Here is a 23,158-nt window from a genome sequence, read left to right as displayed (position 1 = left end):
GTTAATTTAGGATTTTCAGATATCCAGACCTGAATACTTACTTTCTATCCTCCGCTTTTCACCGCATCGAGCAACAAAATCGACCGAACTTTTAAGTAATTTAATAAATATACTCGAATATACTCGAAATTTTCCTTATCTTCAAATCAACAATTAAAATTGTTTTATCGATTTGTGTGGGTCTTCTCGCAAAATCAAGTTGGAGAATCGAAATTTTGAATTGCGAAGAGAATCGCAGATGACACACGTCGCGTAATACACGCTCTAAGCGCAAAGACTGCTATTTCCAGTGGCTCTTCATTATCTAAGTCCAGGACCATTAGCGTAACGAATGTCGTGAAATCAGGCTGCGAGGTTAACAGGCATCGTTGCCGGTATATTTACCTCTTTATTCTCCGAAGGGGGCGCCCGTTAAATTACGTCGGTCGCGATGGAAAAAGATGAGGAGACCGTCCCTTGATGACTCGGAAAGTCGACAAGTTGCGAACGGATAAGTCTATCCTAGTGAAGACGGAGGAAACGTGGCTCGTTTCGAACGATCATATTAAATTAAATCTTTCCACCTTCTTCCCCGTTAATGCGCAACGACTAATCTTGTTTCCTAACTTTTCTCTTATATTTACGTTAAATTGCGCCAATTTTTTTGGATTATTTCATATTAATTTTTCCATGGATGGAACTAAGGAGGAAATGAAAGGAAATTCGATTAAAATAGAGAAAGATTGTAGTAAAAATCGTGGAGGGTATTTCAAGGTCAACTCGATCACTCTTGCGGGACGATGATCTCTCGATAGAGCGTGCGTTTCGACGTTCACGAGAGTAAAAGGTCGAAACTTCGCGACAAAGAACGATCAACGTTCAAAAGATACGCTAGATTTCTTCGAATATCCTTGACATGGTCGCGACCTCCTTTTCTTTTTTCCCTTTCCTCTTTTTTTATCGTCGCGACAGATTTTCATTCTTTCAACCTACTTTTTTTTTTCCAGAACACGTGTACATTCGTTTCCCGAATTTTCGAACAATACACGCCGATCCGCTCTCGCGAACCTCCGTTTCTATATATACGCGTGAATAATTCCTATTGTAGCAAATCGAAATTAACCTGCTTTTTCGAATAAACACCGCGCTAGGAATTCAATACGAGCAATAAGAGTTAAATAACGGATCACGTGGTAGCATTTTCCGATCGAAATACCGTTCAGCGCGATATTCCTTCTTCGAGATACATCGAAATCCGTTATTCTCGATAAAGAAAATTTTCTTCGAAGAATTTCGAAAGAACCATTCTCCATTTTCCTCTCCTCCTTTTTTCTCTTTCCTTCTTTTGAAACGTTCCACGCGTCCTGAATGAAGTAACAACGACGAATTTTAAATCTTAGTTCCGCCGGCTCCCTCTTTCACCGCGCCGGCTTCTCTTCTTTCTTTGTCACGACGCCGCGAGCCGGCGCCTGGTGTTAATCTCTCCTTCAAGAGCACCGAATGAATTGGATGATTCAGGTGAAGTTTGCCGGGAGTATACACTCTGCAACGAGAAAGAGAGAAAGAGAGAGGGGGTCACCGCTATCTACCCGCGCGAAAAGGGGTTGGAAAACCCCTTCGGGCTGCGCGTTGGCAGGGGTTCGATCCCCCGGCGCGCGTTAAGCCTCGTTTTCAAAGTTGGAGGAACGACTGTCGCCGTTCGTTCGACAATGAATACGCGGCGGGGCGAGAATTCGGCGTCGGGTTGCAAAATTAACGAATTCGATCGACCGTGTGTGGGGGGCAAGGCTGGAATCCGAGGCGAGGGAGGAGGCGACGCTTCGTTTAACGAACGCTCTCGCGTTACGGCTGTCGTTCACACCGGCTCGCGATCCTAATAATTCTGTTATTCAGAGAACTTCGTCCTCTTGATCTACCCCGCCTCGTTTATACCGCGAGCTGGATTCGTTTCGAGGATTCTCTCTGTTCTCGCTTTCACTCGACGATTCGTTTGATTTTTTTTATGTATAAATTAGTTAAAAAGATCCTTTACCCTTCGCCGTCAGAATTAATTAAATCCGCTGGATCGCGTAACCGTATCGATTGCACGCCGTCGATGTTTCCGTTTAACGCGACTTCTCATCGATCGTATTGTTCCCCGAATCGTGATTCCGGCCCCGGCTGCATTTAATTAACTTCTCCAAGGTCCTAATGGATTCGGCTATCGAATAATGGTGGTTAATTATCGGCCGATCGTGCTTTGGAAATTTAACGAATTAAAGATCGAAATCCTATCCCGATGATCCAAATTCGCGGTATTCACGAATTTGGCAAAATTTTTCTCCTGGTAGATGTGCAATTTCTAACGCGCTCTTTTATTCTCTCTCTCTCTTCTCCGTTCAATTCTCCACGCTTTTCCCCGTGTGAAACGAAGTGAAATACGATTGTTACACGATCGCGTTATAGCGGATCCGCACGCAATATTCGTAATTCATATCGTGGAGAGGCGGTGAACGGCGAGTTTGAACGACGTCGAAAAATTATGAACCGTAAGGTAGTTTAGATATTTCGCAGGTTTTTCTCTTTTCTTTTTTTTTTTTCACGCAAGTTGAAGCGTTCGCTCCCGCGCGAATCGAAACGCGGTTGCTTAAACGGGGCGGAAAATCGACATTTTATTTAATTGCTTCTCGCAGCTTCCTTTATTTACTCGCAGTTAAATACGGGATTCCCTCGTATGGATATAGGAATCCGATTTTTAATTTGCCCGCCGCTTTGCTCCCCCGCTTTTAATGATATTATTATTCTCGTTAACGTTTGAACGTTTTCAAAACCGATTTCATCCTTCATTCCCCCGCAATTTTTTTTTTTTTAATGAAAATTCTTTTTTCTCCCGTTTATTTTCCCTTTTTCTTTCTCACTTTCAATATTCAAGCGCATATATATCTCTCTCTTTCTCTCCCTCCTTCCCGTGGTTTCAATCGAATATATCGACGAAACGGTCAGCGATTCCTGCGAGAAAGCGAATTTTAATTAGCAAGAGAAAATTTTCACCGTAGCCTCCGATTAAAATCAGACGGAAGCGCGAGTTTTGTAAGCGAGATCTGACGATTAAAAAAACTGGAACACGTTAATTAACAGGCAGGTACGTTAAGCGTATACATATGCAATATATATATATATATGTATATTTCGATCATAGAAGATCGTTAAGCGTACTTGACACGATCCTCCACCTCGTCGATTAATTATACGGGAAGAGATGGTTCGCATTTGACCCAGTCGTTCGTTTAATTATATCGTTATATCAGATATCGTTGTTTCTAATAGTTCTTGCTTGTATATACTTTGTACGACACTTTTTTTCACCCTTATTTCTTATAAAAATTCTACCCATGTTCTCGCTTTTCTGAAACACCATCTCTTTTCTTCAACAAGCCAGCACCTTTCCTACTTTCTTTCTTAATACGAGATCAGAAATTACCAAAGAACCGTTTCTACTTCTTTCTTGGCACATCATAATATCTCTGTCCAATTTGATTTTAAAACCTATCTTTAAGAATGGATTTATATCCGTATTCTAAAAATTAATTCTTCGAGGAAGAAGAATATCATATTCGAACGAAGAGACTGATTGAAAATTGTTGAGACCCGATTATAAAATTAAGATGCGATTATAAATAGAGGAGGATAAAATTTGAAAAAACCGCCGCGACAAACCTTGCTCGTTAATGTTAATGGCGTGTCCCGATTGATGGGAAACGCCGGGGGCATGGAGAGGGGGAGTACAAGGAACGGAAGAATAGAAAGATTATCGACGGGGGTTTTTGATCGACATTTTCATCGCCGCCGGTACACCATCCTCTCTCTCTCTCTCTCTCTGTATACACCTGTAACGGGCGGATGATTGGCAGTGACGTGCACGGAAATGATGTATAAAATCTCGTCTTTGATGCGGCCCATTAGTATGCGAAAATGTCGAATTCGATGAAAGGTTTTAACGCTCCATTTCGCTTTTATCCCAGGCATTTTATAACATTCGTCCCGCTTCCTGAAAGCGGTTATTAAATCAATTATCAGGCCAATTATCGGTTAAAAGCAAAATAGAATTTTTCCTTCTCTTTTTTTTTTTTTTTTCGATCCTCTTTCGAAATTCTATTTTCATCGATGAGAGCCGTACGGTGAAGCACGGATCCGTGTACCGTTCGAAAGGGAAGAGGAGGAAGGGAAGAGTTTTCATTGACGAATCGAAAGCAACGTTTCTCTTGTCCAGCGTGCGTTTATCCATTTCTTAGTACGTGATTCCTTCGAGTGCGAACGAGGCTGCCGCCTGCAACGTTGTCTCCAATTCTCTGGCCAACTAAAGGTGGCCGCGACAAGCGAACCGATGAATAAAAAAACAGAAACTATCTCGTTAAATCGTAGCAATTCTTTTTTTTACGTACCAATCAAATCATTTTTGGAAAAACTAAAAAGGAATAGCGGGAGGATCGGAGGAAATACACGTCGAATGGAAAAAAATCGGTCAGAGCTTTAAAGTGCAACGGAATTCTCACGTTTCTAAGATGCTAATTGGGGATTTCTACTTGATAGAGATCATATATGGTTCCTTACTGGTGGCTGTTCAGAGCCATCCGCTTCCAGGTATCGCCACTGCTGCAACGTCCCCTTTGTTGTGCGTGCTTCTTTATAGTAAAATTTTCACTTATTTCTGTAATACTATTCCGAGCGTTTCGGCGAATGGAAATTCTCTGCTTCCGCGAGAGTTCCAGGTATCGTTACATAAACCTATTAATAATCCTCGAAGATGGTAAAAAAAGAAAAAAAGTAAATACGCTCTCAATATTATTATCGTCTTTTCACTTTCGCCAATGTTTAATTCGCTCTTTCTCGCGAATATAAATAATTTCATTTTATTTAGAAATCGGACGAGAAATTCGTGTATTTATCGGAGCGATAAAATTAAATTTTTCTTAAGCACCTCGAGTATAACAACGATCGTATATCTGAAAGATCCGCGTCTTTTTACGTTGCTTGTTAATGGCGTTTCAATTATTCCCTGTCTCTATAAAACTCTAATTATAAGTTACTAGACTTGGTAAACTTCTCTTCACTCGATACTCAAACGGGTAGGGGAGGGGAGGGAGAATGGCTCGTTAATACGTCGATAGTCCGCAAAAGTTGCGGAGTTCGATTATTTCTTTTAACCAGATAGGTTATTATTAAATGTTATTATTCAACTCGTATGATCCCGTTAATTAAGTTTTACTACGATCGTTGAAACGTTGCCTCATTTCGAAATTTTTCTTCCTCTCGCCCATGGTTTTGGTTCCTCTTGCTCTTTGAACCGACTTTGAACGATTCGTTCGCTTATTTCGTCCCAGGAAACGTGCGAGACAAGAGTTTTCGAGAAACGAATAAAAAGAATCGAATAGATTTTAATAATCATTAAATACGATTATAACGATTGGTCGAACGATTCTTTTTCCTATGCGAATATTTCTTTCCTTTTACGAATGTCTCGTTGCATTTTGTTTATTTTCGTTTTTGAAATAAAAAAAAAAAAAAGAAAGAAATATGGAATCATATCATTTCTTTATTACACGCCCAGTTTTCAATCTACGGTAGCAAACGATATATTTGCCGATTCATCAATTGACTTTCAATCGAGAAGGCAAACAAAATCGATTCTCGATTAAACACGAAGGAATATTAATACACGAGCGAAGAAGAAAAGTTGGAAAACAGGAAGCTGTCCGTTAAATATTAATCAACGGATAACGGTTATCGGTGTCAATAAGACACGGCGAACGGAAGAATACGCATTTATGCGATATCCGGAACAGCGGAAGCTTTTGATAAAACGAAGCGCGATGAAAAATCGAACGATCTTATTATGATGAAACTCGTAACGGTGTGAAATAAAAATACGAGTGAGAGGGAGAGAACGTGATTCACGTTTTTTATCGTCGCGTATTATCTCGTTTCGATTTGTAACTGTTTTTTTTTTTTTTTTAAGCAAACTAGCTCGAATTTTATATTTTTATAATCCTATCTTCGAAGAATTTAATTAACGAATATCCATAACACGAGGATCGAATTATCAAACAAGTTCTTCGCTCCGCAAATCTGTTAATTAGACAATAAAATGAAAGAGGAAATAATTTCAAGGAATCAAATTATTTAATTCGAGTTTTACAATATATTAATTAAACACGTCCTAATCCTTTTTTTTTTTAATTAGATACTCGTAACTGTTGTTCGAAATTGCACGAGTATACGTTATTTAAAATTATTTAAAACAGGAAAAGAAAAAAAAAACAAAAACTTTATCCTCGTTGCATTTCCTCGTTTGTATCTCTACTTATCAACTCCTTCCTTCGCAGTTCTAATCCGACCATGATGACTCCAAGTTTTGTTCCGCAACACACAGTTTGCAATCTGTTCGCTGTCTGCACAAGTGGCCGCATTAACGCCAAATTAGTGGTAATTCGCGAGCAACTTGCAAACTATTTACCAGTTTATGGTAATCGTAAAACGGTGGAATTAACGTGTTTAACGTGATAACGTATAAAATTCGATATTGAAAAAGAAAAGACAGAAATCAACAGATTTGTCGATTCCTCGATTCTCCTTTCCTCCTCCTCCTTCTCCTCGATGAGAAATTCGCTTCCCTCCACGAAATTATCATTTCAGAAATCAGATACGAATCTGTCGAAAGCTGTCTCGACGGATGTAACGAATTACCGGCAAACTGGGGAAACGAACATACGTACAGGGCGTTTCCGTCGCGACTATTGATTCCTCATTGTGTCGTACGCGCTGCGAGGGACACGCGAGGCGAACTGCCACCCCATGTGCACAAAAAGGTAAAGCGACCTTTTTCCCTCCTCCTCCTTCTCCTCTCCCTCCCTCTCTTCGACCGACCTTCTTCAAAACAGCTGGCTTTCCCGAACTTTCTCAATTCTCAGACCTCTCCAATCTTTGCGAATATCGCTAAAATATCGTGTTTCGTAAAGGGTGATAATCTGGGGATTTAATTTAATTTAATAAAATAAATAAAGTCGATTTAAAACTGGAATTCGTTTTAACCATCTTGAATTTTCGAATTTTACTTTGATCCTGATATTCTTTCATACTTCGCTAGATATATCTCTTTTCTTTTTTTTTTTTTTTGAAAAAAAGCAACGAGAGTATTATATACATTGCGAAGAAGAAGAGAATATTCCTCCTTTTTGCAATCGTAGTGTTTTAAATATGCACTGCATAGTGTCAGAAAAATTTTGAATGAAAATAGAGGAACGTAGGTTAATTTTATTCAATTTGATTGCAAGTAGATATTCTATTCGAAAAATGTAATAATAGAATCATATATAATTGGAGATCGGGTTTCGTCCATCCTTCGACTGCTCTTCCGGTTAAATGACTCGAATTTTCCCGCTTCCTATAAAATAATTTATCGAAACGAGGATGAACATTTAAATGCTCGGTTGGGATATTAAGGAAGATCGATACGAGTTTTTAAGGAGAACACGCGAAGTTCTATTTCGGTATAATACCGTTGCGAGTTCCTCCGAGTTGCGTTGGAAGAGGCGACCGTGTCCTCTCGACATCTGGAAAATTTTCAAACCGTGTTGCCGATCACTTAAAATAAATCGAGAGGATCTCCCTAAGATTCTATCCTGCTCCCGTCCATGGAACAACCGTCGAAATTATTATTTCTCTACGAATAATTGCACGTCGTTTCTTTTTTGGAAATAAATCACGTTACGCCCATGAAATTTCCTCGAGCCTCGATTCGAGAGAGAAATCGAATTTCGAGAAAAGTGGGCGAGCGAGTAATTTTCACTTCGGAATCGTGGCTCGTTTTCTTATATCGAGACAATAATATCTGCGCTACATACTTGCGACAACAAGCGTAGGTAATTCGGCCAGCGGTTGTTGGCGATGGGCCAAGATTTTTCCTCTTAAAAGTCTGATCCAACCGGTGAAAGTAAGAGTTTTCTTTTTTCTTATTTCTTCTTCTTCTTCTTCTTCTTCCTTTTGCGTTTCCGTCGATTCGTATCAGCGGATATTAATTTATATGAACGCGACGCGACGGTTCTATCTCGGAACTGATTCGATGTATAAACGCGGCTAATGAAACTGTTAACCCTTTGCACCGTCGTTTATTTCGCGGGACGATTATTACGCAGAGAAACGTAAGTAAGTTTTTATCACTCGTCTATACGATAAAGTATATATCCAGTAATTTTTCGTTTCGAATTAAACGTTTTCATCGCTTTAAACATTGTCCAAAAGCGATGGACACGTTGGAAACTCGATAGAGAGAGAGAACCAGTTTTAATAATCGTGGCCATTTACGGATACACGTTCGTTCGTCCTTCTCGAACAGGGAAAAATATATCGTTTCACGTTCCAAAACGTGGTCTATTAACTATTTCCGCGATCCGTGTAACAACGTCGCGTTTCTTTTCTCGCTCGGGACAATTTCTCGCGGAGGACGTGACGCGAATGTAATATACGCGATCCGCTTTGCAATCGTCACACGCGTCGTTCCATTCGCGTAAACCTACTCGCGATATCGATGCTTCGAGCATTTTACGTGAAATTATTTCTTCGTATTTATGATTTATTTATTTGTTTCATTCCACCCCTTATCAATCCTCCCATTTCTTTTCTTCCTCTCTTTAATCTCTTCTTCGATCGTTAAATTTTAAGTTTCTTTTGTTGTGGAGAAAAAAAACTTTCTATTAATTTTAAGAAAAATTATCTTAGATATGGGAAAGAAGGAAAGAAAGAAAGAAAGAAATACTTTCAGGATACTGTGACGAAAGAGTTGAAGATAAATGTTAGTGAAAATAATGCTGTATTGTTTGTAATGAGGATGTTGTAACGGCAAAGTGGTAATAACAGGGGAACAATGAAAATAACGCGATTACTTGTAAAGATGTCGCCGTAAATAAACGACTTTGGTGAATATTTCAGTCGACCCAAAAAACTAAATCAATTTTATCGCGGCAGTATATTGACATTATCACAGCAACGATTTATAGGAGTGAATATAACGTGGAGCATAATATCTACTTTCTGTGCGGTATTAACGATCCTATTAAATTTGCGCATGGCACTATATATTATAACGCGTGACGGAAAAGTCTCCGCACCTTAAACAGTGTATCGTAAAATCAGGAATATAGACGCGTCAAATCGACTAAAATGTCGTCGGAAATTTCCATTCGATGATTAATTTAAACAATTTCGAAAAAAATCGCGCGCGCAATAATTTAATTCGGGTTGGAGAAATCGTCGGTTATCCTTTCGGCCACGATTTCGAAAGAGAAACGATCAGAAGAGCGCGGCTTCAAGATTATCGTCGTTAGAAAGAAAATGCGAGGCTGGAAATTTCTACTTCTAAATTTCGAAATCATCGCAATTGTCGATTCCAACGGATGCTTTCGTTTCTTCTCGAAGGGGGGAAAAGAAGAGAGAAATTTTCTCTTTTCTCTTCGTCCTTTGCAGAAAAGGGATTTGTGGAAAGGTTAGGGACACATTTGTATTTTACGATCGGAAAAACGCGCGTTATTCGAATCGAGGGGATTATCTTCTGCTCTTTTGATCATTTTGCATTCGAAATTTTTATTTTCCCCTGCCGACGCGATCGAGCTTTATAACAAGGCGAATTTATCGGGGGTTAAATCGGAGGAACGGAATGCTCGAAGGGTGTAAAGATGAAATCGAGCACGTTGATAAAAATGGGAGAGGCGAGAGGAAGGGAATAAAGAGAGGCGATGCGGATTTAGATTAAAGATTTCGATAATGGAAATTCGTGATGCAAAGGTTGGTCGGTTGAATCGTTCCCGGGATCGTAATCGAATCGTTATCGGTTCGTTTCACGGGCGTACAGTAATTATTTTTAATTCAACGTTCGTAGCAACGTCGAACAGATGCGCGGCGACCCCCTCGACTTTCTACCATCTTATGCCATGCGTGGATGATTCGTTTTTAAAATCTCTTATACTTCGTCGCTTATATTAAATCCGTCTTTCCCCCCTTTCTTTATTATCGTCGTCGATCCAAATTTTTTTTTCATTCTCCCCTCTTTTTTTCTTCTCGAACGCGTTTCTCGCCAACTTCTTTCGCGATTCATCCAAAAACCCGTGTTTCATACCCGCATAATTTCTCCGCGCCCCGATCCGCTTAATAAACGCGAGCCACGTTTCTGATAATCTGACGATAAAAAAGGAAAAAAAGAAAAAAATAGTTATCAATTTTTACGACGGCCTTTCGCCATCGGGCGTGCCCGAACGGCGGGAGAGTAGGTGGAGTGAACCGGTCGACCTCGTTATCGACTCGAAATTCTTCTCAATTTCCTGTAGAGGAAATCGAACGGTCAGCGTGGGGCAATCTTGCTAACTGAATTCCATCTCTCGATGGACAAAAGCAGCGGCGATGGCGGTGGCGTGTTCCCAGCCCTGGATGCTTCTCCCCGCGCGCTCTGCCCTCTCTCATTTCGACGGCCCCTGCTTCTCCACGTTTCTAGGTCAGTTGACTCGGCTACAGTTCGGTTCTGGGTCGGTCACCGTTTGTCTAAGTTTCGGAATGCCTCCTCTTCCTCCCTCCCTCTCTCTCTCTGTTCCGTGTTGCCCGTTATGCCGCGCTATCGTTGAAAGTCAAGCCCGAATGAACTTGGCTCGGACCGAGAGAGGCGCGCGGGCTCCGCAAAGTTTTAACCGATGTACCATCTGTGATATGAGAATTAGTTACCGGAGGTAGGAGACAACGCCGCGACAACGAGAAAGTTACGGACGAGTGAACGGAGATAATTGTTGTTTGCTAAATTCCGCAGCCGATATCTTGTAACGGAACTCCTTCCCCTACCTCGCGTATTCTACATTATTATTCCATTAATTGAACCTCCTCCTCCGCTTCTCGCGCACAGTGGCAGGCGTTTATCGATTTATCCCGCCCCGAGACCTCATCTCTCGCCCTGCCTCCGTTCCGTTTTCCTCTTCGCGCCACTTTACTTCACTTTTCACCAACCAGCTTCGACCAATTTCGACCTCAAGCAAAGGATACACACTCCTTCTGCCCACGCCTGTCGCGCGTTTCTGTCAAGCCAAGTCCTTTTGTCCCTCGAGTTCCTTTGTACCGATATTCTCTTCTCGGTACTCGGATACTGGTTGCGTAGCGCGGGACCGAACGCACGATTCCGCGTCTCGGGATTATATGGCGAAACGGCAACGACGAGTTGTTCCCAGGGCTGTAACGGCCCGCTTTCCCAACGCGCCCCCATTTTTCGCTCCGATATTTATGACCACGTTCCATCTTGCTCTCCCGCTTATCTCTCCCTCTCCGCAAACAAATCGAAGGGGGCAGGAAATTCGTATCAATTGGCAGAAACTTGGATCGCGGAAGGAATACCTCGATAAATAAAATCGATTCGATCCAGTTAAGAACGAATGGTGATTAATGCCAACGAGCACTTTATCTATGGAACGATTTGCATCATCGTTGCACACTATTTTTTCTGCTTTCTTTCTTCTTCTTCTTTTTTTTTTAATTCTAAAATCCACGATCCGCTCCAGCAAAATATGCATATTCTCGCTGATAATTTCGATGCTTAAACGGACGATCACATTCCGCTTCTACGATCTGTCTCTTAATAAACGGTATTCACCAATGGTTATTATTATCGACCCAATGCCTTTTACCTATCTCCGTGTAAACACGTAAGCGTGAATCGAACGATTAACACGTCCCTTTTGTTATTATTCTCTCTCTATATATGTAAATATGTATATATATTTGTCTTCGTTCGAAAGTGCTCTTCGGTAGAAAGATTTTTAACGGTACAAACGAGCGAGAGACTTTTTCACGGAGTGAAACCGGTTCACCCCGGCTACTTTGGAAAACAACGAAAGTACTCGCGCGGTTATATTTTATCGAAGGTACGCTCCGTTATTATACACACCGATGTGTCGATGGCGAGTGCACCCGTGTGTTTTATTTGCAACTACAGCCCTGGTTCTCCTTGCCAGCAGCCTTGCCCGAACCGGCCAACGACCGTATCTCTCTTACCTATCCTGTACTCGGCCGCCTCTCTCTCTCTCTCTCTCCCTCCCTCTTTTACGCTCCTTTCTCTTTCGCCGGCCAACCTCCGCTCTTCCAACCCACCTCTCTTTGATCCGTTGTACAGGTAAACTCACGTGAAACGTGCATAAAGCCTCCTTGGACGCCTTTTAAACGAGCCTTTTTGACTTGCCACTGTTGACCGGGGGGGGAGAGGGAAATTTTTGCACCTTTCCACGAGCTCTCCCCTCCCTGCGATTCATAATTTCGAAGTAGGTTTTTTTCTGCCTCGTGTAATCACGAGATATTCCAAAAACTGGAGGATTTGTTGATCCTTATTCGGGAAAAAATTGGCAAGTATTCGTCAAGGGATCTTCGAGAAGTTTCTTTTCCAGAAATTTTGAAACTCGACGAGGAATTCGGGAGAAAGTGCGTATTAGAATATTTGGAATTAATTAAAGAGGGATATCGATGAATTCCGCTTCTCGATTATTTTTTTTTTTTACGATATTGCGAGGAATGTTCTTTCCTCGTGATGAGAGTTTTCGATTATTTTTTTGCGCCTATTTCGCAATAAATAATCGTTTGGCTAGCTTCAATTCTTTAAACGTTATTATAATTATCTTTACGGAATAATAATATCGCATACTTTGTACACGTTCCGGTTATCTTGTATATTTTTAAAGACAGGCGGGAAATTTGTTATGCACGCGAAAGTTTCTATCGATTATTCCAGTTTATTAAACTTCTCGATATTTTATTCCGCTTCTTATGAATCTCTGTAATTGATTCGAATAACGCACGCTTTCGCGATGCGAATATTGCACTTTGGACTCGCGCAATTTTTCTTGATAAATTATCGCGTAAAACTTTCGAAACGATGTTACAAATAAATTAAATCAAACCGGAGAGAAGGGAGAGGGAGAGAGAGAGAGAGAGAGAGAGAGAGAACGAATGGTCCAACTTTCATTCATCCGGTGAATGTAGGCGATGCATATAACCTATCTTATCAAACGCAACGACTGAAACGGATATTACGATAATGGCACTCTTAGAATATGCTCGTCCCTACGTGATGGTGACGTGATCGTGTTTGTGCTATCTGGATGCATCGTATTAAAAAAGAAACGTGCGTCCGATAAACGAAAAGGAAATTCAAAATTAGATATATATATATATATATATATACACGCATATATTCTGATCGATGTCCTGTTCGAATTCCGCGGTAACAGCAATTATGCTCTAGGCTATAACCCGTACTTGTTTGTTTCATTATTTATAGTGCATATAAATCGCCAGTCAAAAGATAAACAAAATTGCTAGTTCGATGTATTTTATTTCGTTAAGCGAGAATGGTTCGTTCGCGTGGTCAATAAACGCAATTAATTTTACTCGGTCAATTATCGAGATAATTCGACGGTATTCGTTTCGAGGGAATAATTAATGGTCCCGATATGTAAAATAGATAGTTTCGATTCCGAGTATCGCGTATCGAAGGAATCTTTCGCGTCGCGGAGCGAGTCGAACGTGGCAGATTAGGCGCAAGCTCTCCTCCTCCGTGTGGCGGTGAAAGACGAGCGAAAGAGCGAGACAACGGGAGGAAGGAAAGCTCGACGAAAAGCGATATTCCTTTGCTTCACGCGCGAGCAACCCGACAGAGTTCCTCGATGACCAGGGACGCTTGCGCACTCTGCTGTCCGCTTCTTCGTGTTGAAGGATGTATCGCGTTACACGTTCGTATCGCGTAACACCTCGATCTACAAAGGAGTGCAATTCTTGCGGCTTGGAACGACGACTTGGACGAACGAAGCTATAGACGGATATATACTTGGTATATATTTATGCACATGCGCTTATGTTATGGCCGATCGTACTCGTTGGATTAGGATGTATCGGTTCGCGCTTCTCCGGTACGCGCATTCTCGACGCGAGGTACGTCGTATCCTCCTCGACGAGTCGAAACGAGAGTCGCGAACGAGGAGAGCGCGGGCGTATTACTGCCTACGGTATGCATTCCATCGATGCTGAACGCGAGCTTTCTCTCTCGACACGACGACGACGACAGAAAAATACGTGAGAACGGGTATCGGTGTCTGTTGGGAAGGTTATGCGTTCTCGCTTTCAGTGAAACTCCTTGTTGTTTGTTTCGGAAATATTTTTCGCTTCTATTTAGGTTCGTTGCTATTCAAGGAGATAGAAAAAAAAAGGAACGGAATTCACGCTCGGAAGAAGATCGAGAGTGAAGGGAGGCGAACGATCGCGCTCTCGTTTCTCCACTGCTCTACAGCCGATGGTAAATCTCACGATCAAGAACGAAAGAAAAAAAGATAACGGCAATAGCCTTCGTGCCAGACAGTATAGTGTTTCGCGACTTCGTGGTCACGCGACACCCCTCGAACCACGAAGGCAGCGTGGTGTCGGCTAAGCGCATGCTTGATCGGACGTGCTCGTGCTCCTTCGTGCAGGCTCGGCTATGTTCGTTCTTGTTCGGCTAAGTTCGGAACGACCGAACGACTCTCTCCAGCGCGCTGAATCACAGTCTGGGTCAGTTCGCCGAATGATCGTCGTTCCATGAGGGACGCGTGCGCGTGTGCTCTTCTGTGATCATATGAGTGATTAGCTATTTTATACAATCTTGTGACTTTGGAATTAATGTGTCAAAGTAGTGCTAGTGCATTGAGAAAAGGATATAAATCGAGTAGTGGCGAGAGGGATAATGTTTAAGCGTGTCGCCGAGAAGGCTGTCGAGGTTGCACGGAGTAAGACGAAATTCATCGAGGAGAATAAGAACGCGTGACAGGTAAAACATAACCTCAATTTCATAGGGACAAAAATTATGGAAGGATAAATTTCTCGCGTGATCTTCTTGCGAATTCTTGTTCGCTTTTGTACATTTATGCCTTTTTCGTCGAAATTTTTTCTTTGGATGTCGCGTTTCGTTAGTATTATGGTTACACGAGCGTCTAATAAACTCGTTCTTTCGAACGATGGATGGCGTAAACGAACCGTGCAACGATATGTTACCCTGAACAATTTAAAAACTATCCTACACGAAAATTACGTACTTTCGATCGCACGCGTCACTTATTTTACGGTTGGGAAGAAAGGGAAAAAACGTTGGAAAGTACGATTATCGTATAGATATCTGTAATAATTGTTAAAACGTTAATTTCTTTTAATTCGATTTTCGAACGGCCAAGTCTCACGTGACCTTCTCTCTGCGCATTTATCCTTGTCGCGAAGTGGCGCTTCCGTTTGCCCTGGCAGGAATGTTCGAGCGTTTATCATTGTGCACGAGTGTCTTTCTTGCTTGTCCACCACGCCTTGAAATCTTCGGCTTTTGATTTCGCGCGGCGAATGGAAATTTATGATGATTGCGTGAAATATTTTCTATATTTCCATATTCGAATTTTTTTTTTTTTAAATAAATAAATAAATTTTATCATCGTTAGATAGAGAGATGGATCGCGTTTTTTTTGTTCTTTTTTTAAATGTCAAGCATATACTTGAAGAATCGCGAAACACGCATTATCGTGTAAGGCATGACGAAATATCTCATCATTTTTTTTTTTATATCTTATTTTTTTGATAACTTATTAAACGTATGTTGTTATTTCATCATCTAACTTGTGTTCCGAGCGATTGAGCATAAATAATTCCGAGAAATATTTATACGTAGGAGCTCTATTCGACGAATTTTGGTCTATTATGTTATTTGCAGTTATTTGTTATTTGAAAACTTTGAATCATTGTTGTTTACGTTCGCTACTTTGTTTGAAATATTTTACGAACGTAAATTAGGAGAAAATTCAATGCAATTTCAAAACGTTAATAATAATATATCCCGCTTCGAATAATGATATATACGAATCTCTTTTTAAATTTTTCTTTTCATAATATATCGTATATTTTACTTTTAATTAACAATTTAACATATTATTCGAATAAATACTTATAAATAATCCAACGTAATATTCGCAATAAATGAAAACTTTATGATCGACAAATTATTTTGTAATCTTTGTTAATTGAAGATCTCGATAAAATATATATATTATCGTAAAGTTATCATGATATGAATCGAAAGGGAAAAAATAACAATTTCGATAGATATCGATGATTTCATCTCAACGATATAAATTCACCGGTGCATTCGAAAAAGGATTTACGTAGAATTAACGAAACCACATAGTAAGTAGTCGGTATTATCAAAGGCGAGAGTTTTCAAGTTTCCGATTGCGGGTAAAACCGTGAGACGTAGTCGTTTGTATGCGAGAATTACGACGATAATCCGTACAACGATCGATGCGCTCGCTGTTTCTCTTCTGTCACGCTTTCAGATGGTTTATCCGCGTTCCCTCCTGAACCCGTCTATCAAGGAGCTTAAGAAATTAGCATAAATATTCGTAGTCGCTTCCACGCATCTATCATATTTACGTTGGTGTATTTTACGCGTGTGCAAATTGAAAACTAACAGATCTCATAATACTAAAAAGAGGGAAGATTAACTTTGGATGTAGCATTGATGTAATATACATTATATTAAAATTTGTATATATTCGAATTGTATATTCGATTATATAGGATTGATTCAAAATGTTATTGTTGATTAAATGGCATGTTTTACAATTACAAAAATAACATATTGTTAACGCGAGAATCCTTTTCTTGAAAAATATTAAAGCATTTTTCTCTTTATTATCACTTTATTATTATTATAATAAAGTAATAATAATTTATTTATTATTATTATTATTATTATAGTTTTATTTAAGAAATAATACGAGTATAAAATGACGATTATAGCGATAATTTATCGTCAAAGCAACAAAAGTTAATCGTTACTTAAATGAACATGATTCATTCCTGTTGATGATTAAAAAAAGGATCGTGAGTAAACGTTGATCGAATCGTTGCTACTACATAGGTATAACAAAAAGTTTTCTTAAAATAAACCGGATGAATCAGTCGATGATCGAACTGGTTATGTATTCTTGCATTATCAATTTTTTTAAAAGGAAACGATGATTTATTTATTTATTTTCACTTCAACGTTCAGAGTATACAGAGTAATATAATTCGATTTTCGCATTTTCGGAAGAATTCGCGGATCCTTTCGATCCGTAATGTACACGGAAATGTACAGTTGCAGTCAAAATTTGTGGTCAACGTGATATTAAACGAAGAGGCACGTAGCAGGCGTGAATGGGTTGGCGGGGTGAGCCGAAAGTATGAATGGGCTAATCAATTTCCAGGCACAATCGTGGCATAACGCGCGTCCCTGGTATAACCGTGTCGCAGTGTGCGCCACGGTGTGCACATGTGCGAGTATAAATTTTCAATTGCAAGTGACGAGTAAGCGGGTAGCCAACAATACAAAACGTTCAACGATACGTCGGCCGGCGATGCAGCCGTGAGCGCGTTTATAAATGGAGAAATATCGCTCTGTTTGCCCCGATAATCGAAGCTTCGCCGTGAAAGCTATCGGATTTATCGTCACGGCGGGCAATGCCGTACAAATTTTCCATTCTTTTTTTTAAACGGTGGTTCCCACCGTCTTTCACAAAGAGAAATTAAAAAAAGAACGCGATCGATTTAGAAAACTATTAGATTTTATCGTGCATATTGTGCAAACTTATTATCGCATTATTATACATTCGCAAGGTATACGCGGAACGAAGACGAGAACGACGCACGGTCGAATGAATCTCGTGCAAACTGCCGCGTGGATGGTCATTGTGTCGAATGATTCAGTGACTAGTGATTCGTGCAAGGTCCCAGTTCATTTCTTCCACAGGCTGGGCTTGCACGAGCGAGCCATTGCACGTGTGTTGCGTGCGCAATGGCGCGATTGCCGACTTGATTTTCGTCGCGAATGACGCGTGTTTTGCTACCGTCCTTTCCACCGTCGTTGCGAGAAATTGTGCGTTCGTAGTTCTCCTTGTAAACCCGTTAAATATTTTTCTTCTTTCTTTCTTTATTCACGTCGTCGAATTTTTACATTCGTAATTAAGCGTTCGATGGATGAAGAAAAGATGGAAGGTGGAAGAAGACGGTCGAGACGGTCGGTTTTTCGAGTTATTTATTTGCCAGTTTTCTGTACGATCGATTTTCCGATAAGCCGCGCCCTCTATTCCGTATAATTTACAGTAATTTGAATATAAAACGTTAATCCATTTTTAATGGAGTGTGCCCTTAATAGCCGCCGGGGATTTTAATAGTTGCGTTAATTGTCCCACTATATTTTAGTTGGGCCACCGCTCGATGCGGGGAATCGAATAAACTGACCGCCGTTATTTTCAAGCGTTCGTAAAAATCCCCTTACACACCCCCTCTCTCTATATATATATATATATAGCATAAATTACTATCGTTCCGTCTTTTTTATCACGCTGTATACATCCATCGAATTTCGACGATTAACGATCCTGTCCAGGATTTAATTATTTTCAAACTTTAATTACTGTTTTTAACGACCGAATCGTTAAAATCGATCGGAATTAACGTAATTTTAAATCGTTATTTCATAAATTATTAAGTTTTACAACACTCTCCTTGACGAGATTCATTTTGCACAGGATTTCAAAAAAAAAAAAAAAAGAAAAAAAATTTATCAAAATACCACGCAATTTAACGAAGAACGCACCATTTGTAAGAAAAGTTGGGCGCGAATTCTTGCGACTGTAAGAGGATTCGGTCGGTTACTCTCTGTCCTCTTTCATACGCATTTCCAATGATAGGCACGTTGTCCATTGGACGAGATCGGCATTCCAAACCGACTCGAATCTCGGTTGTCGGACAATAGTTGTTGCTATTTTTCGACGTTCCACGCGACAGGTTGACGCGCGCCTTTTTCCATCTATTAATAGCGATTCGACGAAGAACGCGAAATATACTTTCGGTTACACGTCCCTCCCGCTGTGACTTAACGTTCGCTTTCCTCGCGGACGCGCAGCCTTGCGTTCGGTTTCGCAACGGTTCCATTCGAGAGGAAAGAAACGGAGTTCCGCGACTGGGGATCTAACTGGGACACAAAGGAATCCTGAGGCGCGTGGTGGTTGTTAGACAAATATTTGTCAAGTGATGTGGCTCACGAGCGCGGTATGCGTGGAACGTTTATTTCAACAAATCATCGAACACGCTTCGCTCCGCTCCTTCATGATTAATTATACGTTTCTTTTTCCATCGGATTTAATATTAGAATTATCTTAGAAATTATCTGTTTTTTGTTTCGTTCCAAGTCGATTATGCAATTTATCCAATAATTAATATCGATATAATTATTCCAATGACAAAACGTATTTTATTCGTATTTTATATCGTCCTTGTATTATTTATTTTTATCCTAGCTATCTTAATTATAATCATCGTAATCGTTATTCCACCTTGGTGTAGCAAGGGTTAATAACAGCACGTGTTTCTCGTCCTTCCGCTTCGTCGCTGCATTCTCATCGCGTTCGTTTCGTTTCGATGAATATTCACACCCGGCCATAATAATTTCACGCTATTTTTATTCCCGAACGTCGCGAGAAAGCTCGTCGAGTCCTTTCCTCCAAATCTCTAAAATCGATATCGATATTTTCTCTTCGAACACGATATCTCTCCTTCTCGAATTGGAATCTTACGAAATCATGGTGTAATTTCCGTTCGGAAGATCGGCGACGTCGAACAGATTTACAGAATTGTTTTCAATTTTGCCACGGTTCCCGCACCACGCCTATCACACGATGAATAATTCATCTTTTCACCGAGCCGCATAATGAGGCATCCTCGACTCTATCCATTAACTTGATCGCCATTTAACCACCGTGACGAAGCGCGAACACAACGGATTAATGATATTTCAAGATCATCGGTTGTCCCTATATTCCCCGACAATTAGTATCAGAGGGAGCTCTCCTCTCTTTTTTACGGATCGGAAAGTCGACCGGCAAGATCCATTAATCTTGATAACGAAACGTCGTATATATATATATAAAAGCCACAAGTGGTTTCTCAAATTCAACGCTGTAATCCAGCGTTCTCGTTCTAATCTGTGGAAAATCTTTGGCGGATGCGAGAAGTTGAGCGTCGCGGTTGTTGACCCCCCGTTCAGCCTTCTCACCTTCGCTTCCACGAACCCTTTTTTTCCTTTCTTTCTTTTTTTTCTTCCCCCCTACCCAAAGTCCGTTTCCTCCTTTGTCTTCTTTGTAATCGAGGACTCGCAGGTTGCCAGGAACACGTCGAATGGAAGTGCGAAGTCAAATTAGCTTTCGCCGAGGGCGAACGTCTTTCTACCCTTCCTCGGCCGGCCTGTCCCTACCAGCTGCGTGGATCTCTTTCCCCGTCATTACGGCACTCTTTGTCTTTCTTCTTGGAACTCGTTTCGGGTGCCCCATCGGCTTTCAACGCCGCCACCATCGGCCACCGAGGAGGAAAGGCCTCCAAACGATCGTTCGCGTTCCCCGACGCGTTTTGTTCTCGACCTTCTCTCTCCGAGCCCCCCCTCCCCCTTCCAGTCCCACTTTCACGCCAAACTCGCCATTTTCACTCTTTCTCCTCGTCGAATTCGAAATTTCGTAATTGGACCGCGGTTTCATTTATTCAAATTTTTCATCGAGATTTCCGCGTTTGGATCGATGAACGGAGGTGAATTTTCCCCATGCAACAACCACGTTTCTTGGAAAAAGTTTCTTCTTTGTTTCTGGCATCGCAACAAAAGAGTTGTTCGTTACTTGCGTTACCCGTTTCCGCGTTTTCGCGGCGTAATAAACGCTAAAGAGAATATGGTTTAACGCTCGGGGACAATTTCGTTTCGGTAAATATGCGAATAAAAGAAAAAAAAAAAATTACACAATACAATTTACGCAAAAATAAGGATGGAATGGAAATGTTACGATGTTCTCGGGTTCCAACTTGTACGCGTTAAAAATTATCGCGATATTATCCACAGAAATTGAGATAATTCTCTCTCTCTCTCGATATTCGGATACATATTTATCGACCAATAAGACGCGATTCATAGAGAAAGAGAGAGAGAGAACGTAGGATGAGGAAGAATACTCGAAGAATTCTTCTATTCTATATTCTCTTCTTCTGTTCTATAAAATGAGCCAGGACGATTTCGGTTCGTTAATCAAGCCACGGTACGTGGTATCACCTGCGGGATACTTCGGCGCCAGGGGTGTAGTTTTGAGTAGAGTGGGGGATGACGAGGGGTCGGTTCTCCATTGGCGACACCGGGCGCGCCTCGTCCCTCGATCCGACAAGTTTACCCGGCCGATGAAACGGCTACACACGCGACGGAAAATGCCTTCCTTCTCTTGGCTGGGAAATTCTGGCGTGGAATGGTATCCTTTCCACGTCCACGTGGATCCTTCGAATAAAGGAGTCGACCAGCTGTAAAACGGCGAACCGTTATTACGAGGGGACTCGTATACGAGGCCGTCATCCTGGCCTCGCGCGGTTTTCCCTCCCTTTTCGCCCATTTTCGCCCACCCCTCCTTCTTCTCCTTCCTTTCGTCTTCTCCCTCTTTCTCGCGCTCTCCACGAGAGGGGATGGGAAGCCTCGAGGACGAGAGGGAGAGGAAGAGGAGAGTAATTGCCGCGGAAAGATCAAACGGGGTAAAAATTATTACACCTTTGAACGAAATAATGGCTTCCTGGGATCGATTCTGTTGTTGGTTTTTCTTTCTCTTGGGGAGAGAGAGAAAGAAAAGTGAGGGGATTTGGGGTAAGATTACGGGCTTCGAATCGAGACGAGAATTTTTATTTCTGTTCGAGGTTTTGTTTCAACAGTCGTTGCCGAAATGAATTAAGAGAGGAATTGTCAAAATTTTTCTTCCGTGGATAATATCGAATTAATAGGAAATACATGAGAAATAAGGATAGATCTCGAGAATGCGAAACATCCTTTCCTACTTTCTCCGTCCTTTTCCCAAAGATGGAATCGTAAATTTGATCACGTTCCCTTTATAACATCCGAACGACCCCTGGGTATTAGAGAGAGGAAAAGATCTTGGACGGTCTAATTTCACTCCGAAACGTCTTATCGTATCGCGAGGATAAGAATCTCGGTTTCAGAGCGTGGTCGTGATATTTTTTCCCTCCCTCTCTCTAGTCCTTTGTCTTTTTCCCCGGGGTTAGGCTAGGTTTCGATGGAGGAAGAGAGGAATGAAACTCGGAGAAAGCACTACTCTCGCGAGTAGAGTAAAATGAATTACAATTATTTTGGAAGGAAAAACGGGTTACGCTCGGGTGGCACGATAAAAGGGGCAAAAATATATATTTCTCCTTCCTTTCCTCCCTCTTTCTTGTCGCAACGCATACATGCGCGCGCGCGAAAAGAAACGTTTTCTATATTTCTGAACCCGGCCTCCCGCGACTCTCATTTTATTTCTCTCTTTCCTGACCAACCCGTGCCCGCCTTTGAGCCGGGCACCGTGTGTTCTTTCTGCTTCGAAGAAAATAATCCGAGGGACGTCTGCAAAAAATAATTTTCCGCGCGGCTGCGACGCAACTGCACGCGCGGCATTGTTCCTCCGGATTTAATTTCTGGCCAAAGAAACGACGTGAAAACGAGTGTTTCTTTCCTTTTTTTCACCTCGCTGCTTCTTTTTCCTTTATCATTTTCTTGCCCCTCGCAAAAAATGGGCAAGAGAAATTTCTTCCCGCGATCTTCGAAAACATGTATGCATTTCGAATGGATCGAACGATGAATCTCGTTCGAAAATATCTCGACATGAAGAATGGAAAATTATTAAGCGATCCAAGTACGTTTAAATTTCTTATCTTTCTTTTTGTCCCATTTCAACTAATAATCGTTCCGTTCAATCCTTGCGAAAAGGACTTAAAAAAAAGAAGAAGAAGAAGAAGAAGAGAAGAAAAACAGGAGCGAGATCGTCCGGATTGCCTTGATGCTCGTATTACGCTTCCACTGGTTTACCATACGTAACAAAATATGTATTCCAGAGCGAGGACGAGCAGTGGCTTTGGAGATCTCTCTTCCTCTCTCTCTCTCTCTCTCTCTCTCTCGTTAACGACGCATAATTGCAACAAACTAACAACCGCAGAAATTCGGTGTAATTCGATGTCGCGTTTCCCTGGATGTCATCGGCGCGTTAGTTTCACCGATTAGCTGAAATACACG

The 23,158-nt window shown here is 41.2% G+C and overlaps 1 protein-coding gene across 3 annotated transcripts in view; it reads left to right on the top strand.

The window, feature by feature from the left end:
• LOC410785 (plexin-A4) overlaps positions 1-23,158 on the top strand; it is a 268,849-nt gene that overhangs the window by 12,393 nt on the left and 233,298 nt on the right. The window contains exon 1 of one of the 3 annotated variants that reach the window (XM_394261.7): positions 14,565-14,830. The exons of the other annotated variants lie outside the window; for them this stretch is intronic. The gene's annotated coding sequence lies outside the window, so the exon portion shown is untranslated. Of the gene's footprint in view, positions 1-14,564; positions 14,831-23,158 lie in introns of those variants that run through there. 3 annotated transcript variants of the gene reach the window in all.

Source organism: Apis mellifera, linkage group LG1, assembly GCF_003254395.2.
Source record: "Apis mellifera strain DH4 linkage group LG1, Amel_HAv3.1, whole genome shotgun sequence".
Lineage (NCBI taxonomy): Eukaryota > Metazoa > Arthropoda > Insecta > Hymenoptera > Apidae > Apis > Apis mellifera.
This window is presented reverse-complemented; position numbering and strand designations above follow the sequence as displayed.